We start from the raw sequence: 17,500 nt of genomic DNA, 5'->3' as shown, positions 1-17,500 counted from the left end.
TGCGACTGCCGTGCTTTGCGGCATAGCACCGTGCGCAAAAACGGTGCGCATGCAAGAGGTGTCAGAGCTAGCGAACTTGTGCCACGAGCAACAGGTCACTAAAAGCCTATAGATGACGGTGTTGGAGGAAAAGAAAAATATCGAGAAAGCACTGCGGTGTGCCGTGCGTAGGGACGGGCGCGCGTGCCACATGCCGCCGAAATATGGGTGTCGGAGAAAACAGAGTGCCGCGCGTAACGAGGGGCGCGCGTGTTACAGAGAGATATGCCCAAACGCATGAAAGTGTACGCAGGTGTCCTAAGGCAGTTTTTTTTTTTTTTCCTCATTTTGATGTCGCCCCGGCTGACGCGGTTCGGACTTTGCACTTTTTGGCTCACCCCGGCTGGCGGCCCACTCACTCGATCGCCAGGTCTGTTTGCCCCGGTGGTTCCACCGCCAGGCTTAAGCGCGAACTTTTTTTGTTTGTTTTCTTTTGATTAAGCGCAAGCTTTTTTCTTTGTTTTCTTTTGATTAAGCGCGGGCTTTTTTCTTTGTTTTTTTTTTTATTTCGCCCCGGCAGACGCGGTTTTTGCGCCGCCCCGGCTGACGCGGTTTTTGCCGCCCCGGCTGACGCAGTTCGGACTTAGCACTTTTCGGCTGTGCCTGGCTGGCGGCCCACTCACTCGATCGCCATGTCTGTTTGCCACAGTTTTCCCGGTGGTGCCGCACCCGGGCTCGCCCCGGCTGACGCAGTTTTCGCGCCGCCCCGGCTGACGCGGTTTCGTGCCGCCCCGGCAGACGCGGTTTTCGCGCCGCCCCGGCTGACGCGGTTTCGTGCCGCCCCGGCAGACGCAGTTCGGACTTAGCACTTTTCGGCTGTGCCTGGCTGGCGGCCCACTCACTCGATCGCCATGTCTGTTTGCCACAGTTTTCCCGGTGGTGCCGCACCCGGGCTCGCCCCGGCTGACGCAGTTTTCGCGCCGCCCCGGCTGACGCGGTTTCGTGCCGCCCCGGCAGACGCGGTTTTCGCGCCGCCCCGGCTGACGCGGTTTCGTGCCGCCCCGGCAGACGCAGTTCGGACTTAGCACTTTTCGGCTGTGCCTGGCTGGCGGCCCACTCACTCGATCGCCATGTCTGTTTGCCACAGTTTTCCCGGTGGTGCCGCACCCGGGCTCGCCCCGGCTGACGCAGTTTTCGCGCCGCCCCGGCTGACGCGGTTTCGTGCCGCCCCGGCAGACGCGGTTTTCGCGCCGCCCCGGCTGACGCGGTTTCGTGCCGCCCCGGCAGACGCAGTTCGGACTTAGCACTTTTCGGCTGTGCCTGGCTGGCGGCCCACTCACTCGATCGCCATGTCTGTTTGCCACAGTTTTCCCGGTGGTGCCGCACCCGGGCTCGCCCCGGCAGACGCGTTTTTTTTTTTCTTTCGCCCCGGCTGACGCAGTTTTCGCGCCGCCCCGGCTGACGCGGTTTCGTGCCGCCCCGGCAGACGCGGTTTTTTGCGCCGCCCCGGCTGACGCGGTTTTTGCCGCCCCGGCTGACGCAGTTCGGACTTAGCACTTTTCGGCTGTGCCTGGCTGGCGGCCCACTCACTCGATCGCCATGTCTGTTTGCCACAGTTTTCCCGGTGGTGCCGCACCCGGGCTCGCCCCGGCTGACGCAGTTTTCGCGCCGCCCCGGCTGACGCGGTTTCGTGCCGCCCCGGCAGACGCGGTTTTCGCGCCGCCCCGGCTGACGCGGTTTCGTGCCGCCCCGGCAGACGCAGTTCGGACTTAGCACTTTTCGGCTGTGCCTGGCTGGCGGCCCACTCACTCGATCGCCATGTCTGTTTGCCACAGTTTTCCCGGTGGTGCCGCACCCGGGCTCGCCCCGGCTGACGCAGTTTTCGCGCCGCCCCGGCTGACGCGGTTTCGTGCCGCCCCGGCAGACGCGGTTTTCGCGCCGCCCCGGCTGACGCGGTTTCGTGCCGCCCCGGCAGACGCAGTTCGGACTTAGCACTTTTCGGCTGTGCCTGGCTGGCGGCCCACTCACTCGATCGCCATGTCTGTTTGCCACAGTTTTCCCGGTGGTGCCGCACCCGGGCTCGCCCCGGCTGACGCAGTTTTCGCGCCGCCCCGGCTGACGCGGTTTCGTGCCGCCCCGGCAGACGCGGTTTTCGCGCCGCCCCGGCTGACGCGGTTTCGTGCCGCCCCGGCAGACGCAGTTCGGACTTAGCACTTTTCGGCTGTGCCTGGCTGGCGGCCCACTCACTCGATCGCCATGTCTGTTTGCCACAGTTTTCCCGGTGGTGCCGCACCCGGGCTCGCCCCGGCTGACGCAGTTTTCGCGCCGCCCCGGCTGACGCGGTTTCGTGCCGCCCCGGCAGACGCGGTTTTCGCGCCGCCCCGGCTGACGCGGTTTCGTGCCGCCCCGGCAGACGCAGTTCGGACTTAGCACCTTTCGGCTGTGCCTGGCTGGCGGCCCACTCACTCGATCGCCATGTCTGTTTGCCACAGTTTTCCCGGTGGTGCCGCACCCGGGCTCGCCCCGGCAGACGCGTTTTTTTTTTCTTTCGCCCCGGCTGACGCAGTTTTCGCGCCGCCCCGGCTGACGCGGTTTCGTGCCGCCCCGGCAGACGCGGTTTTTTGCGCCGCCCCGGCTGACGCGGTTTTTGCCGCCCCGGCTGACGCAGTTCGGACTTAGCACTTTTCGGCTGTGCCTGGCTGGCGGCCCACTCACTCGATCGCCATGTCTGTTTGCCACAGTTTTCCCGGTGGTGCCGCACCCGGGCTCGCCCCGGCTGACGCAGTTTTCGCGCCGCCCCGGCTGACGCGGTTTCGTGCCGCCCCGGCAGACGCGGTTTTCGCGCCGCCCCGGCTGACGCGGTTTCGTGCCGCCCCGGCAGACGCAGTTCGGACTTAGCACTTTTCGGCTGTGCCTGGCTGGCGGCCCACTCACTCGATCGCCATGTCTGTTTGCCACAGTTTTCCCGGTGGTGCCGCACCCGGGCTCGCCCCGGCTGACGCAGTTTTCGCGCCGCCCCGGCTGACGCGGTTTCGTGCCGCCCCGGCAGACGCGGTTTTCGCGCCGCCCCGGCTGACGCGGTTTCGTGCCGCCCCGGCAGACGCAGTTCGGACTTAGCACTTTTCGGCTGTGCCTGGCTGGCGGCCCACTCACTCGATCGCCATGTCTGTTTGCCACAGTTTTCCCGGTGGTGCCGCACCCAGGCTCGCCCCGGCAGACGCGTTTTTTTTTTCTTTCGCCCCGGCTGACGCAGTTTTCGCGCCGCCCCGGCTGACGCGGTTTCGTGCCGCCCCGGCAGACGCGGTTTTTTTGCGCCGCCCCGGCTGACGCGGTTTTTGCCGCCCCGGCTGACGCAGTTCGGACTTAGCACTTTTCGGCTGTGCCTGGCTGGCGGCCCACTCACTCGATCGCCATGTCTGTTTGCCACAGTTTTCCCGGTGGTGCCGCACCCGGGCTCGCCCCGGCTGACGCAGTTTTCGCGCCGCCCCGGCTGACGCGGTTTCGTGCCGCCCCGGCAGACGCGGTTTTCGCGCCGCCCCGGCTGACGCGGTTTCGTGCCGCCCCGGCAGACGCAGTTCGGACTTAGCACTTTTCGGCTGTGCCTGGCTGGCGGCCCACTCACTCGATCGCCATGTCTGTTTGCCACAGTTTTCCCGGTGGTGCCGCACCCGGGCTCGCCCCGGCTGACGCAGTTTTCGCGCCGCCCCGGCTGACGCGGTTTCGTGCCGCCCCGGCAGACGCGGTTTTCGCGCCGCCCCGGCTGACGCGGTTTCGTGCCGCCCCGGCAGACGCAGTTCGGACTTAGCACTTTTCGGCTGTGCCTGGCTGGCGGCCCACTCACTCGATCGCCATGTCTGTTTGCCACAGTTTTCCCGGTGGTGCCGCACCCGGGCTCGCCCCGGCTGACGCAGTTTTCGCGCCGCCCCGGCTGACGCGGTTTCGTGCCGCCCCGGCAGACGCGGTTTTCGCGCCGCCCCGGCTGACGCGGTTTCGTGCCGCCCCGGCAGACGCAGTTCGGACTTAGCACTTTTCGGCTGTGCCTGGCTGGCGGCCCACTCACTCGATCGCCATGTCTGTTTGCCACAGTTTTCCCGGTGGTGCCGCACCCGGGCTCGCCCCGGCAGACGCGTTTTTTTTTTTTCTTTCGCCCCGGCTGACGCAGTTTTCGCGCCGCCCCGGCTGACGCGGTTTCGTGCCGCCCCGGCAGACGCGGTTTTTTGCGCCGCCCCGGCTGACGCGGTTTTTGCCGCCCCGGCTGACGCAGTTCGGACTTAGCACTTTTCGGCTGTGCCTGGCTGGCGGCCCACTCACTCGATCGCCATGTCTGTTTGCCACAGTTTTCCCGGTGGTGCCGCACCCGGGCTCGCCCCGGCTGACGCAGTTTTCGCGCCGCCCCGGCTGACGCGGTTTCGTGCCGCCCCGGCAGACGCGGTTTTCGCGCCGCCCCGGCTGACGCGGTTTCGTGCCGCCCCGGCAGACGCAGTTCGGACTTAGCACTTTTCGGCTGTGCCTGGCTGGCGGCCCACTCACTCGATCGCCATGTCTGTTTGCCACAGTTTTCCCGGTGGTGCCGCACCCGGGCTCGCCCCGGCTGACGCAGTTTTCGCGCCGCCCCGGCTGACGCGGTTTCGTGCCGCCCCGGCAGACGCGGTTTTCGCGCCGCCCCGGCTGACGCGGTTTCGTGCCGCCCCGGCAGACGCAGTTCGGACTTAGCACTTTTCGGCTGTGCCTGGCTGGCGGCCCACTCACTCGATCGCCATGTCTGTTTGCCACAGTTTTCCCGGTGGTGCCGCACCCGGGCTCGCCCCGGCTGACGCAGTTTTCGCGCCGCCCCGGCTGACGCGGTTTCGTGCCGCCCCGGCAGACGCGGTTTTCGCGCCGCCCCGGCTGACGCGGTTTCGTGCCGCCCCGGCAGACGCAGTTCGGACTTAGCACTTTTCGGCTGTGCCTGGCTGGCGGCCCACTCACTCGATCGCCATGTCTGTTTGCCACAGTTTTCCCGGTGGTGCCGCACCCGGGCTCGCCCCGGCTGACGCAGTTTTCGCGCCGCCCCGGCTGACGCGGTTTCGTGCCGCCCCGGCAGACGCGGTTTTCGCGCCGCCCCGGCTGACGCGGTTTCGTGCCGCCCCGGCAGACGCAGTTCGGACTTAGCACCTTTCGGCTGTGCCTGGCTGGCGGCCCACTCACTCGATCGCCATGTCTGTTTGCCACAGTTTTCCCGGTGGTGCCGCACCCGGGCTCGCCCCGGCAGACGCGTTTTTTTTTTTCTTTCGCCCCGGCTGACGCAGTTTTCGCGCCGCCCCGGCTGACGCGGTTTCGTGCCGCCCCGGCAGACGCGGTTTTTTGCGCCGCCCCGGCTGACGCGGTTTTTGCCGCCCCGGCTGACGCAGTTCGGACTTAGCACTTTTCGGCTGTGCCTGGCTGGCGGCCCACTCACTCGATCGCCATGTCTGTTTGCCACAGTATTCCCGGTGGTGCCGCACCCGGGCTCGCCCCGGCTGACGCAGTTTTCGCGCCGCCCCGGCTGACGCGGTTTCGTGCCGCCCCGGCAGACGCGGTTTTCGCGCCGCCCCGGCTGACGCGGTTTCGTGCCGCCCCGGCAGACGCAGTTCGGACTTAGCACTTTTCGGCTGTGCCTGGCTGGCGGCCCACTCACTCGATCGCCATGTCTGTTTGCCACAGTTTTCCCGGTGGTGCCGCACCCGGGCTCGCCCCGGCTGACGCAGTTTTCGCGCCGCCCCGGCTGACGCGGTTTCGTGCCGCCCCGGCAGACGCGGTTTTCGCGCCGCCCCGGCTGACGCGGTTTCGTGCCGCCCCGGCAGACGCAGTTCGGACTTAGCACTTTTCGGCTGTGCCTGGCTGGCGGCCCACTCACTCGATCGCCATGTCTGTTTGCCACAGTTTTCCCGGTGGTGCCGCACCCGGGCTCGCCCCGGCAGACGCGTTTTTTTTTTTCTTTCGCCCCGGCTGACGCAGTTTTCGCGCCGCCCCGGCTGACGCGGTTTCGTGCCGCCCCGGCAGACGCGGTTTTTTTGCGCCGCCCCGGCTGACGCGGTTTTTGCCGCCCCGGCTGACGCAGTTCGGACTTGGCACTTTTTGGCTGAGCCTGGCTGGTGGCCCACTCACTCGATCGCCATGTCTGTTAGCCACAGTTTTCCCGGTGGTGCCGCACCCGGGCTCGCCCCGGCTGACGCAGTTTTCGCGCCGCCCCGGCAGACGCGGTTTTCGCGCCGCCCCGGCTGACGCGGTTTTTGCCGCCCCGGCTGACGCAGTTCGGACTTGGCACTTTTTGGGCTGAGCCTGGCTGGCGGCCCACTCACTCGATCGCCATGTCTGTTTGCCACAGTCTTCCCGGTGGTGCCGCACCCGGGCTCGCCCCGGCAGACGCGTTTTTTTTTTCTTTCGCCCCGGCAGACGTGGTTCCCCCCCCCCCCCCCTTTTCGCTCGCCCCGGCTGACGAGGTTTTCGCGCCGCCCCGGCTGACGCAGTTTTCGCGCCGCCCCGGCTGACGCGGTTTCGTGCCGCCCCGGCTGACGCGGTTTTCGCGCCGCCCCGGCTGACGCGGTTTTTGCGTCGCCCCGGCTGACACGGTTCGGACTTTGCACTTTTCGGCTGTGCCTGGCTGGCGGCCCACTCACTCGATCGCCATGTCTGTTTGCCACAGTTTTCCCGGTGGTGCCGCACCCGGGCTTGCCCCGGCAGACGCGTTTTTTTTTTCTTTTCGCCCCGGCTGACGCAGTTTTCGCCCCGCCCCGGCTGACGCGGTTTCGTGCCGCCCCGGCAGACGCGGTTTTTTGCGCCGCCCCGGCTGACGCGGTTTTTGCCGCCCCGGCTGACGCAGTTCGGACTTTGCACTTTTTGGCTGAGCCTGGCTGGCGGCCCACTCACTCGATCGCCATGTCTGTTTGCCACAGTTTTCCCGGTGGTGCCGCACCCGGGCTCGCCCCGGCAGACGCGTTTTTTTTTTTCCTTCGCCCCGGCAGACGTGGTTCCCCCCCCCCCCTCCGTCTTTCTTTTTGTTTTTTTTTTTCGCCGCGGCTGAAGTGGATTTTTCGGTGCCTCGACGCCCCGGTAGTCGCGGTTTTTCCGTTTCCGCACGGCCCCGGCTGACGCTGCTCGGTCACAGTCGCCTTTTGTGAGGATTGCAGACTTCTTGAGCGCGGGTGTTTTTTTTTTGTTGTTGTTGTTGTTTTATTACGCATTCGCTCCAGCAGACGCTGTTTAGACTTTTTGTTTCCTCTTTTATCCTGCGACGAGGTGACGAGGTTTATTCGGTGCCCCGCCGCCCCGGCTGAAGTGATTTTTCCTGTCCCGTGCCGCCCCGGCTGACGCGGTTGGGACTTCGCGTTTGTTCGGCCGCCACGGGTTTTGGCGCACTCGCTCGGTTGCTTGTTGTTGCCACTTGTTGCGAACCCAGGTTTCTTGAGCGAGCGCGGGCGTTTTTTCTTCCTTTCTTTCTTTGTTCTATGTGTTAGCGAATCGGCCTTTAATATCACACGAGGACTCACAACCAACAATTTTCAGTTTGAAGTGTAAAAAATCTGCAGGTGTTGACGTAACTGACTTGCCCCGTACCCTTGAGTACATCCATGAAGTTCTCGTAGTACTACTAAATCGCATTATTCCAAGTGGAGAAATTCCCATAAACTTGCAAACCTCTACACGAAAATCGGTGCGCGTGATAAAGTTGAAAATTATCGTCCGATATCAAATGTGCCTTCTATAACACAAATTCTAGGAAAAAAAAAAAAAAACACTTGTTCGCCGTTTTCTGCGCCGTGACTGGCAGCACTCCGGCGAAGCGAAACGGGGTCGATTCGAGCACGATATCGGCGTCTTTCGACGTGCTCGCCGGCGACCGTCGCACGAGTACGTCGCACGAGCGCGTCTGCCGGGGCGCCGTTTGCGAAGCCGACGCAAAAGTGGGAACCGCCGCTCGGATGATCGCCGCTTTCGGCAGAGTGAGTGTTGGCACTCCGGGGAAGCGAAACAGCGTGAATGCGCCCACGAAATCGGCGTATTTTGAAGTGCCCGCCGGCGACCGTCGCACGAGTACGGTAAACCGCGTCAGCCGGGGCGTAGTTCGGGACGCCGACGAAAAAGTGGGAAGCGCAACTCGGATCTTCGCCGTTTTTGCAGGAGTGAGTGGCGGCCCTCCTGCGAGACCAAGAAGCATCGATTCGTGCACGAATTCGGCGCCTTTCGACGTGATCGCCGGCGACCGTCGCTCGAGTAGGGCAAACCGCGTCTGCCGGGGCGGGCTTCGGGACGCCGATGCGAAAGTGGGAAACGCTGCTCGGATGTTCGCCGTTTTTGGCCGAGTGAGTGCTGGCACTCGGGCGAAGCCAAACGGGGCCGATTACGGCACGATATCGGCGTCTTTCGACGTGCCCGGCGGCGACCGTCGCACGAGTACGGTAAACCGCGTCAGCCCGGGCGGAGTTCGGGACGCCGATGCGAAAGTGGAGAACGCCGCTCGGATCTTCGCCGTTTTTGGAGGAGTGAGTGGCGGCACTCCGGAGAAGCCAAGGAGCGCCAATTAGCGCACGATATCGGCGTCTTTCGACGCGCTCACCGGCGACCGTCGAACGAGTAGGGCAAACCGCGTCTGCCGGGGCGGGGTTTACGACGCCGACGCAAAAGTGGGAACCGCCGCTCGGATGTTGGCCGTTTTTGGCAGAGTGAGTGCTGGCACACCGGCGACGCGAAAGAGCGCGAAAGCGCCCACGAAAGTGGCGTATTTGGACGTGCTTGACGGCGACCGCTGCAGGAGTACGAAAAACCACGTCAGCCGGGGCGAGCGACCCACGGCGGTCTGGGTGCTTATCGCTGCTATTATAGGGGCACCCCGGCAGACGCAGAAAAAAAAAATTTTTTTTCGACCTTCTTTTTTGCTGGTCGAGCTCGGGTAACCCAGGTCGCAATGGGAGCCGCGCACGAAAGCGGCGTCGCGAGACGCGTTCGCGGTCGCTAGTCGCACGAGCTCGGCAACCGCGTCAGCCGGCGCGGAGTTCGGGATGCCGACGGCTAAGTGGGTACCGCTGCTCGGATGTTCGCCGTTTTTGGCCGAGTGAGTGCTGGCACTCCGGCGAAGCGAAACGGGGCCGATTCGGGCACGATATCGGCGTATTTCGACGTGCTCGCCGGCGACCGTCGCACGAGTACGGCAAAGCGCGTCTGCCGGGGCGAGGTTTGCGATGCCGACGAAAAAGTGGGAAGCGCCGCTCGGATCTTCGCCGTTTTTGCAGGAGTGAGTGGCGGCCCTCCTGCGAGACCAAGAAGCATCGACTCGCGCACGATATCGGTGTCTTTCGACGTGCCCGCCGGCCACCGCCGCACGAGTACGGCAAACCGCGTATGCCGGGGCGGGGTTGGCGACGCCGACGCAAAAGTGGGAACCGCCACTAGGATGTTCGCCGTTTTTGGCAGAGTGAGTGCTGGCACACCGGCGACGCGAAAGAGCGCGAAAGCGCCCACGAAAGTGGCGTATTTGGACGTGCTTGACGGCGACCGCTGCAGGAGTACGAAAAACCACGTCAGCCGGGGCGAGCGACCCACGGCGGTCTGGGTGCTTATCGCTGCTATTATAGGGGCACCCCGGCAGACGCAGAAAAAAAAAATTTTTTTTCGACCTTCTTTTTTGCTGGTCGAGCTCGGGTAACCCAGGTCGCAATGGGAGCCGCGCACGAAAGCGGCGTCGCGAGACGCGTTCGCGGTCGCTAGTCGCACGAGCTCGGCAACCGCGTCAGCCGGCGCGGAGTTCGGGATGCCGACGGCTAAGTGGGTACCGCTGCTCGGATGTTCGCCGTTTTTGGCCGAGTGAGTGCTGGCACTCCGGCGAAGCGAAACGGGGCCGATTCGGGCACGATATCGGCGTATTTCGACGTGCTCGCCGGCGACCGTCGCACGAGTACGGCAAAGCGCGTCTGCCGGGGCGAGGTTTGCGATGCCGACGAAAAAGTGGGAAGCGCCGCTCGGATCTTCGCCGTTTTTGCAGGAGTGAGTGGCGGCCCTCCTGCGAGACCAAGAAGCATCGACTCGCGCACGATATCGGTGTCTTTCGACGTGCCCGCCGGCCACCGCCGCACGAGTACGGCAAACCGCGTATGCCGGGGCGGGGTTGGCGACGCCGACGCAAAAGTGGGAACCGCCACTAGGATGTTCGCCGTTTTTGGCAGAGTGAGTGCTGGCACTCCGGCGAAGCGAAAGAGCGCGAATGCGCCCACGAAAGTGGCGTGTTTGGACGTGCTTGACGACGACCACCGCAGGAAAACGAAAAACCACGTCAGCCGGGGCGAGCGACCCATGGCGGTCTGGGTGCTTATCGCTGCTATTATAGGGGCACCCCGGCAGACGCAAAAAAAAAAAAAAATTTTTTTCGACATTCTTTCTTGCTCGTCGACCTCGGGTGACCCAGGTCGCAGTGGGAGCCGCGCACGAAAGCGGCGTCGCGAGACGGCTTCGCGGTCGCTAGTCGCACGAGCTCGGCAACCGCGTCTGCCGGGGCGGAGTTCGGGACGCCGACGGCTAAGTGGGAACCGCCGCTCGGATGTTCGCCGTTTGTGGCCGAGTGAGTGCTGGCACTCCGGCGAAGCCAAACGGGGCCGATTCCGGCACGATATCGGCGTCTTTCTACGTGCTCGCCGGCGACCGTCGCACGAGTACGGCAAAGTGCGTCTGCCGGGGCGGGGTTTGCGACGCGTACGCAATAGTGAGAACCGTCGCTCGGATGTTCGTCGTCTTTCGCCGAGCCAGTGCTGGCACTCCGGCGAAGCCGAACGGAGCCGATTCGGGCACGATATCGGCGTCTTTCCACGTGCTCGCCGGCGACCGTCGCACGAGTACGGTAAACCGCGTCAGCCGGGGCGGAGTTCGGGACGCCGATGCGAAAGTGGGAAGCGCCGCTCGGATCTTCGCCGTTTTTGGAGGAGTCAGTGGCGGCACTCCGGTGAAGCCAAGGTGCGCCAATTCGCGCACGATATCGGCGTCTTTCGACGTGCCCGCCGGCCACCGTCGCACGAGTACGGCAAACCTCGTCTGCCGGGGCGGGGTTTGCGACGCCGACGCAAAAGTGGGAACCGCCGCTCGGATGTTCGCCGTTTTTGGCAGAGTGAGTGCTGGCACTCCGGCGAAGCGAAAGAGCGTGAATGCGCCCACGAAAGTAGCGTATTTGGACGTGCTTGACGGCGACCGCCGCAGGAGTACGAAAAACCACGTCAGCCGGGGCGAGCGACCCACGGCGGTCTGGGTGCTTATCGCTGCTATTATAGGGGCACCCCGGCAGACGCAGAAAGAAAAAAAAAAAATGGGGACATGGCGTGCGTCACCGTGCGGCTTCGCAGCGTTGCCGAAGTCGCCGAGCCCTTCGACTGAGCCGAACGGCGGACAGGGAACGTTGGTCGGCCGTTCTAACCTGTCGGTGCCACGCCGAGACGTCGTTAAGGAAAACCGCGTCGTGGGCCTCTACGACGCCGTCGAGTCGTTGTACGTTTGGTGTCCAGCGTGTCGGCGGCGAGTAGCGGACACGTCGTTCACGACTTCGGTCTTTCGCAGTCGACGCGAACTTGCGGAGAGTCGTGGTGCCTCACGTTTTCGGCAGAAACCGCGGCGGAATTTTCCCGTGCGTGCGCGCACGACCTCGGTGCTGTGCCGTCAGCGTAGTGTTGCACAAACTCGTGGCCTACCCAAGGTGCGGTACGTTTGCGGCCGTATCCTCGGTGGGAATTTCGTGAGTAGGGTCGCAAATTCTACGACCTCGGCGGGTTTGAGAGCGACGTAGACTTGTGGCACGCTCAACGTGCCACACGTTTCGGGGCACACCCGCGGTGAAATTTTCTCGAGTACGCTCGTATTAGTGCCCAAGGAGGTCTGGGTACTTATCGCTGCTATTATGTGGGGGTTCTCGTGAGCGGCGTACGCGAAAGCGACCGGGTGTCTGATATGCGGCGGGCTTCGGCCTCGTCAAGCGTGTCCTCGGGTCTGCTCCAGGGGAATCCACGGCAGTCGTCTGCAGCCTCATCCGCTTGATGCGTTAGGGGCTGGTTGTCGGACGGTGCCGTTTTACCACGATATCGAGGTGTGTTCCGTGTCGTCCTCGGGCGATTCAGATGCGAAAGCGCCGAAGACGCGGGCGTGACCCGTCGTCTGGCGGCTTTGCAGTCTCGGCTCCGTTGCTAGTTCCGGCCGGTCCACCGACAGTGCAGCGGGCTTGGGCAACCCGCACGGCGCGACCGAGTCGATGCAACGAAAAAGAGCGAGCATGAACGTGCTTCTTGCCGCACGGCTCCCACTCGTCTTTCGGGAAGGTTGTGCCGTAGCGAGCTCGAACGCCGTCATCTCGGAGTGCAAAATAAGCGTGTTGGGGCGCCTGAAGGTGGCCTCCGCCGCACACAGACTGCGTCCGGCCCGCCGAAGGCGAGGACGGACGCGCAGTCGAACGATTACCTGGTTGATCCTGCCAGTAATCATATGCTTGTCTCAAAGATTAAGCCATGCATGTCTAAGTACATGCCGAAATAAGGCGAAACCGCGAATGGCTCATTAAATCAGTTATGGTTCCTTAGATCGTTTCTTCCTACTTGGATAACTGTGGCAATTCTAGAGCTAATACATGCAGTGAGCCTGGAGCCCTTTGGGTAACGGGTGCTTTTATTAGACCAAGATCGATCGGGTTTCGGCCCGTATTGTGTGGTGACTCTGGATAACTTTGTGCTGATCGCATGGCCACGAGCCGGCGACGTTTCTTTCAAGTGTCTGCCTTATCAACTTTCGATGGTAGGTTACTTGCTTACCATGGTTGTTACGGGTAACGGAGAATCAGGGTTCGATTCCGGAGAGGGAGCCTGAGAAACGGCTACCACATCCAAGGAAGGCAGCAGGCGCGCAAATTACCCACTCCCGGCACGGGGAGGTAGTGACGAAAAATAACAATACGGGACTCTTTTGAGGCCCCGTAATTGAAATGAGTACACTCTAAATCCTTTAACGAGGATCAATTGGAGGGCAAGTCTGGTGCCAGCAGCCGCGGTAATTCCAGCTCCAATAGCGTATACTAAAGCTGCTGCGGTTAAAAAGCTCGTAGTTGGATCTCAGTTCCAGACGAGTAGTGCATCTACCCGATGCGACGGCTCGGACTGAACATCATGCCGGTTCTTTCTTGGTGCACTTCATTGTGGGCCTCGAGATGGCCGGTGCTTTTACTTTGAAAAAATTAGAGTGCTCAACGCAGGCGAGTCGCCTGAATAAACTTGCATGGAATAATAGAACAAGACCTCGTTTCTGTTCTGTTGGTTTTTGGAATACGAGGTAATGATTAAGAGGGACGGACGGGGGCATTCGTATTGCGGCGCTAGAGGTGAAATTCTTGGACCGTCGCAAGACGAACTACTGCGAAAGCATTTGCCAAGAATGTTTTCATTGATCAAGAACGAAAGTCAGAGGTTCGAAGGCGATCAGATACCGCCCTAGTTCTGACCATAAACGATGCCAACCAGCGATCCGCCTGAGTTACTCAAATGACTCGGCGGGCAGCTTCCGGGAAACCAAAGTATTTGGGTTCCGGGGGAAGTATGGTTGCAAAGCTGAAACTTAAAGGAATTGACGGAAGGGCACCACCAGGAGTGGAGCCTGCGGCTTAATTTGACTCAACACGGGAAAACTTACCCGGCCCGGACACTGGGAGGATTGACAGATTGAGAGCTCTTTCTTGATTCGGTGGATGGTGGTGCATGGCCGTTCTTAGTTGGTGGAGCGATTTGTCTGGTTAATTCCGATAACGAACGAGACTCTAGCCTATTAAATAGGTGCGGGGTTCCCAGCACCTTACAACCTTCTTAGAGGGACAAGCGGCTCCTAGCCGCACGAAACAGAGCAATAACAGGTCTGTGATGCCCTTAGATGTCCGGGGCCGCACGCGCGCTACACTGAAGGAAGCAGCGTGTCTTTATCCCTGTCTGAAAAGACTGGGTAACCCGTGGAACTTCTTTCGTGATTGGGATAGGGGCTTGCAATTGTTCCCCTTGAACGAGGAATTCCCAGTAAGCGCGAGTCATAAGCTCGCGTTGATTACGTCCCTGCCCTTTGTACACACCGCCCGTCGCTACTACCGATTGAATGATTTAGTGAGGTCTTCGGACCGATGTCCGGCGCGGCCTTTCGGTTGCGCCGGTCTGTTGGAAAGATGACCAAACTTGATCATTTAGAGGAAGTAAAAGTCGTAACAAGGTTTCCGTAGGTGAACCTGCGGAAGGATCATTAACGGATTGTGAAGGGTGAGCGCCTCAGCTGCGTCTGCGCCCGACACTTTCTGCCGCTGACCCCGTTTGGACGCGGGGTCGGCTTTTCCCCACGGGGCTGCCTGAATGTGGAGCGGCACCCCGTGACAAATTGTTGCGCCCAGCGGACGCCAACACCGCGACCTTGGACGGTCGGCCAGGTGGCGGACGCGGGTACAAACGGCGCAACGCACTCATAGGTCGGCTTTCGACCCGCCACTGCACCGTGGCTCGAAGCGCTCGAAATGCGCGACCCGACCGCTGCGGGACCGCCTAGTACTGTAAACAGGAGCGGCGGAGCGCGAACGGCGAGTCGTGGTTACGTCGGTAGAAGGCGAGGCTGCGCGTTCCCGAAACGCCAGCCGAGTGCCCTCCCGACCGTTCGAGCGTGCAAGAACGAGACCCGACAATCGCGCGGCGACTGCCAAGTACGAGAGGAACGGCACAAGCGTCGGCGGTCGGTCAAGGAACTGGCGATGTGACGGGTCCGCTGTGCACCAGTGCATACCGTCCCGCCGTCCGCGGCAAGCGCCTCCGCGTCCTCGGGTGACGGAGGCTGCCGGTCGGTTCTTGCAGGCGAGGGATCTCGCTGGCACCGGTTCGCGTTGACGCGCGGCCGGTCATGGCACGGCGATGCGACGGCCGAGGTGCGCAGTACTCGATGGAGGAACCGCACGCTCCGATGACCGTCCCGCCCTCCGCGGCGTATGCGTACCGACCGTAATGGTTGCAGCAGCGCCGGCCGGCTTTTGAATTCGCCACACGAAACACGGTGCGAGATCGCGGTTAGGGGAGCGTCGACGTTGCCAGGCGTTTTGCTTGCTGCCGAGGGAAAGGCGGCACGGCCACGTCGCGCTCGTCGCGATTAGCGGGTCTGCGCGCTTTGGGAAGGTGCCGCAACGACTTGCCGAAAGAGGAAGCACGGAAGAACGAGGGACTTGGACGTCCCGACAATTGAACGCACTTGCGGCCAGGCCCTTGCTGGCTTCGTTCTTCCGCCTCGAGTAGGCTCGTACGCGGCTCCGGCGCCGAAAGTGGTCCTTGGCACCGACTTCGGTGGACGTGGGAAGTGCCGCGCAAGTACGGCGCGCCTGGCTCCACCTGTTGGCTAAAGTAGGCAGCCGGATCGGCATTTTGGTGTGCGGTGGCAAACCGTGGATGCGAAAAAAGCTTGTGCGATTTCGTGGAACAAAAAGCGGGGGTCCCCCTTTTTATGCGGAGGAGACCGACCCGCCTGCCGTGGTGAACCGCGACGCCACGGTAAAAACGGGAGAGGCTTGTCGATGGGACCGTGCATCCCGCGCTCCACGGAGGCCGGGAGGCGGCCGCCCGAGGAAATGTGTAGCCGTCGAGGCCCGCATCTGCGTGCACTCTTATCCAAATGGGTGTACCGCAGGCATTTTCTGGTTAGGCGGGCCAATGAGAGCGAGCACACAACGATACCTACGGGTCCGGCTTGGAGAACCGGCTTCGACGCCTCCCGAGTATTTATAGAGGGGTGGACCACGAAAGCACTCGCAAGTAGCGAAAGCGAAACGCCGTCCGAAACACACCGTTTGCTCGATTTGCGGCAGCCGAAAAAGGCGCGGCAGAGTTTTGGAGTCCAAGCGTGCGCTGAAAAGCGCCCTTCTTGGCCACTGTTTGGCCGAGTGCCAGAAACGTTTGGTTTTGACTGTACGGAATTGAACAAACACTTTTTCACGACTCTAAGCGGTGGATCACTCGGTTCTCGGGTCGATGAAGAACGCAGCCAGCTGCGAGACTTGGTGTGAATTGCAGGACACACTGAGCACTGATTCTTTGAACGCACATTGCGGCCTTGGGTCTTCCCTTGGCTTCGTCTGTCTGAGGGTCGGATCACATATCAAGAGAGCCTTCGGCGCACAAGGGAACGTGAGCCGTCGACTCGTTTTGACCGCGTCGGCAACACGGACAGCACGCTGAACACCTCACAGCGAGCGCCAACAGCGGCCACTCAAGGGCGAGACGGTGGCGACCGTCGTGCCAGAGCCCAACCGAAACGGGGGCGACCGACTGCATTGAGGATGTGGCACCTCGTTGAGACCGCCGCAGGACTTCGAGTCGGAAGGAAGCCTGCAGGGAAAGTGCGGTCGAGGTTGCGTACTCCTCTCTGCGACCGGGCGCGCAAGAGCTGCGAGAGCCACGGACGCGCAACTTTAACGCACGGTAAACACGAGGAGCGAAAGCCGGCCAGCAAAGCTTCTCCAGCCGTGCGCAAAGTGCGCGAGATCGCAGCCTTGCGTTGCGCTTGTTGCCCTCGAAGTAAGCAGGGTGTCCCGTAGACCGGGCGCTCGAACACGCTGCGGGGCCGTGCCTCCTCCAGGCTTTGCCGCGCGAACAGGGAACGTTCGCGCGCAAAGCGCAGGGAGGTGAGGAGGCTGCGCCCGACGTTTGCGGTTCGCTGCGTACGCGGTTGATGCGGAGAGCACGGCGCGACGACTTGCCGCGAAGCGGAAAAAGTCTCCCGCACGAGTTGGCGAAACGTTGGCGAAGCTTAAGGCGTTCTCGTCGTAGTCCGCCGTCGGTCTAAGTGCTTCGCAGTTCCCGTCCCGTTCAAAAAACTGGGCCACTCCAGTTGGGGCGGGGGCGACGCTACACGAGACGATGCCTCTCGCCAGGCTGCGTGGCTGCCCTTGCGGCGGCGGCGACTGGCCTCGGCGGTGTTTGGGCTTTCGACACGGTCGTTTATCACGCAACTGCTCGGACGACGCACGCGCGCAGCGGAATGCCGCTTGCCAGCCTTGTGAAGATGTGACCCTGTACAGGGTTGCGGGCGCACTTGGTAGGGCGTCGTACTCGGTTCGCGATGGGTTTACGAACGTGTCCCGTCACTTCCACGTCACACCGGTTGTGCGCCGCACGCGTGCAGCGGGGAAGCCGATTGCCAGCCTTGTGAAGAAGTGGCCCTGTACAGGGTTGCGGGCGCACTTGGTAGGGCGAGCGCACGCGGTCGTGCAGGAAGTTGATGGAAGCGAATGTATCCGCTGTCGACCTCAGATCAGGCGAGACAACCCGCTGAATTTAAGCATATCACTAAGCGGAGGAAAAGAAACCAACAGGGATTCCCCGAGTAGCTGCGAGCGAAACGGGACCGAGCCCAGCACCGAATCCCCCGTCCTTGCAGGCGGTCGGGAAATGTGGTGTATGGGAGGCGACGTTCTCGGGTGTTTGCGACGGTGCAAGTCCCCCTGACAGGGGCTTGTCCCAGAGTGGGTGCCAGGCCCGTC

At 62.6% G+C, this 17,500-nt stretch overlaps 3 non-coding genes across 3 annotated transcripts in view; all 3 read left to right on the top strand.

The window, feature by feature from the left end:
- The first annotated feature begins 12,420 nt into the window (after positions 1 to 12,420).
- LOC142790494 (small subunit ribosomal RNA) lies at positions 12,421 to 14,235 on the top strand. Its single transcript, XR_012889552.1, has one exon. It is a non-coding gene; the product is annotated as a small subunit ribosomal RNA (ribosomal RNA).
- Positions 14,236 to 15,954: 1,719 nt separating this feature from the next.
- On the top strand, positions 15,955 to 16,107 carry LOC142790534 (5.8S ribosomal RNA). Its single transcript, XR_012889588.1, has one exon. It is a non-coding gene; the product is annotated as a 5.8S ribosomal RNA (ribosomal RNA).
- Positions 16,108 to 17,261: 1,154 nt separating this feature from the next.
- Positions 17,262 to 17,500, top strand: part of LOC142790507 (large subunit ribosomal RNA) — a 3,958-nt gene continuing 3,719 nt past the window's right edge. Inside the window, exon 1 of the ribosomal RNA XR_012889565.1 lies at positions 17,262 to 17,500. This exon is cut by the window's right edge and continues 3,719 nt beyond it. This is a non-coding gene — a ribosomal RNA (large subunit ribosomal RNA).

This window comes from Rhipicephalus microplus, unplaced genomic scaffold, assembly GCF_043290135.1.
Source record: "Rhipicephalus microplus isolate Deutch F79 unplaced genomic scaffold, USDA_Rmic scaffold_115, whole genome shotgun sequence".
Lineage (NCBI taxonomy): Eukaryota > Metazoa > Arthropoda > Arachnida > Ixodida > Ixodidae > Rhipicephalus > Rhipicephalus microplus.
The sequence above is the reverse complement of the archived record's forward strand: the minus strand, read 5'-3'. Positions and strand labels throughout refer to the sequence as shown.